The sequence below is a fragment of the Sphaeramia orbicularis genome, unplaced genomic scaffold, assembly GCF_902148855.1.
Source record: "Sphaeramia orbicularis unplaced genomic scaffold, fSphaOr1.1, whole genome shotgun sequence".
Taxonomy (NCBI): domain Eukaryota; kingdom Metazoa; phylum Chordata; class Actinopteri; order Kurtiformes; family Apogonidae; genus Sphaeramia; species Sphaeramia orbicularis.
The window spans coordinates 20,203-23,465 of record NW_021941743.1 but is presented as its reverse complement, the minus strand read 5'-3'; the positions used below and the strand labels follow the sequence as shown (position 1 = coordinate 23,465).

Genomic DNA, 3,263 nt, shown 5'->3' with positions numbered 1-3,263 from the left:
CAAACAGACACACACACACACACACACACACACACACACACACACAGGCAACAACACTAATAACGATAATAATAACAATAACATTATTATTATTATTATTATTATTATTATTATTATTATTATTATTATTATTATTATTATTATTACTATCATTATTACTACTACTACTACTATTAATGACATTAATAATAATAATAATAATATTTCATTTTAATCTGAGTGAATAAATGTTGACCCAACAGATGGAGGTTGACAGACTGTGGATGTGGCAGCAGTGGAGGAGGAAGAGGAGGAGGAAGAGGAGGATGCCATGCTCGTCCTACATGTGGTGAATGCTCCTCATATTTCCCATCATCCTCTTCTCCGTCCATTGTTAAAGTCTGACCGCTGAGGGACCGCAGGGGGGGGGGCAGCTCTGAGAATACGAACTGCTGCTGCAGCAACTCAGGGACTAAAACTTCTCTAAGTTTGTCTGTCTTTTCTCTGCGACTCTGACTCTGTGTCTGCCCCCCCCATACACATACACCCCCCCCCACACACACACACACGCCCACCCCCCTCGGTTATTTCCTGCCTTGAAATTTCTCTTAGGAGATTATCCTCAGGTAAGCTTGTTACCTCTGCCGGCCTGCGTCAGCAGCTCTGCCTCCACACTGACCACTGAGGGATGATGGGAGAGCAGGGCGAGGGCTGGTGGGGGGGTCAGCCGGCGATACGAGGGGGGGGGAGCGGCAGGGGGTGATGGGCGGGGGATGGGAGGGGGCGGATTGGCATGTGGGCCTCGCTGGTCGGCACTAACGCACCATGAAGACATCATAAGACTGAGCAAATGACTCCGGTGGCTCTGGGGGGGTTGGGGGTGTTAGGGGGTGGGGGGGGGGGGGGGCTCCTCTGGAGAAGGAGCATCTCTTTTACTTTGAAAATGACGAGTCCACACCACATTCTATTGGTCAGTTTAACACAGAGGAGGAAAAGCACAAACTGATCTGAACATAAACACATGAACATGGACCAGAAACAGGTCCAGGTCAACAGAACATAGACCCGAACCAGGTCCAGGTCAACAGAACATAGACCCGAACCGGTCCAGGTCAACAGAACACAGACCCGAACCAGGTCCAGGTCAACAGAACACAGACCCGAACCAGGTCCAGGTCAACAGAACATAGACCCGAACCGGTCCAGGTCAACAGGACACAGACCCGAACCAGGTCCAGGTCAACAGAACACAGACCCAAACCAGGTCCAGGTCAACAGAACACAGACCCAAACCAGGTCCAGGTCAACAGAACATAGACCCGAACCGGTCCAGGTCAACAGAACACAGACCCGAACCGGTCCAGGTCAAAGTTCACAGACTATGTCTGTCCTCAAACACATGTTCTACCTCAGCTGGTCTCCAACACTACGTTCACAGCAGGTCTGACGCACAGTTCACATTTTTTGGTGAAATCCGATTTGTTTGTGTGTTGGTTCATATTCACATTAAATGCTACTTCTGTCAGTTTTGAGTCTAAACTAAATGTAACCCTGAAGTGACCCACATGGACTAAAGAGGTCCTGAAGTGACCCACATGGACTAAAGAGGTCCTGGGTCAGATTTAGGACCACATATGAAAGTGGTCTGGATCAGATTTAGGACCACATATGAAAGTGGTCCGGCTCAGATTAGTGCTGTTCAGACTGTAACAGATCAGATCCAGGTCACATATGGACACAACAAATGGATTTGTGCCACATTTGAGTACAGTCTGAACGGAACCTTAGTCCATGTGTCAAATATTGGTGCAGATGGCGGTTGGTGGTTGGAGGTCAGTGATGTGGTTTTTGATATTTGTCCACAGAGACAAAGACAAGACAGACTGACAGGGACCAAAGAAGAGGAGGGACTAGGGGGAATATTGGACCAGCTTTGACTGGAAGAGGAGGAGGGATGCCCCGCCAGTGGAGACCTGGACTTGGTACTGGTGGACTAGGAAGGAGACCTGGACCTGGACCTGAAGCCTGAGGCAGGGAGATCAGTATCAGATCCAACCAGGACTGAGGAGGAGGAGGTGGAGGGCTTCCAGAGACTCACCTGGATGTGATGGGATCAGGTTGGACTTGTGATCTGAACTAAAGGTGGTCTTAAATGCATGGACCGATGGGGACACAGAACAGTGTTGAGACCTGGGTCCATCAGAGGTGGAGACACAGGATGGTGTTGAGGCCCGGGTCTATCAGAGGACGGTGTGGAGGCCTGGGTCCATCAGAGGACGGTGTTGAGGCCTGGGTCCATCAGAGGCCTGGGTCCATCAGAGGTGGAGGTTCAGTTCATCCGACAGGTTCAAGTTGAGGATCAAATCACGTCTTCATCCTGAGTTTGTGCAGCTTACTGCGGCTTCTCAAACAGGGCTCCCCTCTCGTCTCCAGCTTTGGGAGGGGGTTTGGGGGGGGGATTGTAGGTGCTCTTCAGGAGAGTGTTTAGATAAGTGCAGCAGAGGGGGATGAAAGGATGAAGGAGCGCCGACGTGGAGGAGGAATCTGCTCAAATCTTCTTGTTAAAGGAAAGAAAAACTCTGTGGCTCGACTGCAGCTCAGACTCTCCTTCCTCACCTTCCTCCTCCGACGCTCAGATCTGTTTCCACCTTTCGTCTCATTCCAAATATAATCGTTAAGCGAATGACCCAGGTGGGTTCGTTTAGGGGGTGGGGGGGTATCTCAGATCCAAAAATACAGCAATTAATCCTCAGAAGTTTAAATTAATAAGCTGGGTTCATGTCACTACAAGTCCCAGAGGAGGAGGAGGTGTGTTAAAACCCTCAGTAAGAACAGGAGGAAGAGGTGAGTCTGTGAGGGGGGGGGGGGGGGGGGGGGGGGGTCAGACCACCAGGGACCCCCCAGGCCCACGGCAAGAACCTGTCATGAATATCCAGAGCTCATTAACAGGTGTAGAAGCAACAGCACGTTTATTAATGAAGTCAGAAGGTGAGGATGAGATCAGAAATACACTGAGGAGAAAGACAGACAGACAGGAAGACAGACAGAAGGACAGAGAGAGAGACAGACAGAAGGACAGAAAGATAGAAGGACAGAGAGAGAGAGAGAGAGACAGAGGGACAGAAAGAAGGACAGAGAGAGAGACAGACAGAAGGACAGAAAGATAGAAGGACAGAGAGACAGGGACAGAAAGATAGGACAGAGAGAGAGACAGACAGAGGGACAGAAAGATAGAAGGACAGAGAGAGAGAGAGACAGAGGGACAGAAAGAGAGAAGGACAGAG

The 3,263-nt window shown here is 49.8% G+C and overlaps 1 long non-coding RNA gene across 1 annotated transcript; it reads left to right on the top strand.

Annotated features, from left to right (window-relative positions):
* The first annotated feature begins 1,629 nt into the window (after positions 1-1,629).
* LOC115416919 (uncharacterized) lies at positions 1,630-2,237 on the top strand. Its single transcript, XR_003935058.1, has 3 exons — positions 1,630-1,766; positions 2,014-2,021; positions 2,224-2,237. It is a non-coding gene; the product is annotated as an uncharacterized LOC115416919 (long non-coding RNA).
* Positions 2,238-3,263: the final 1,026 nt, after the last annotated feature.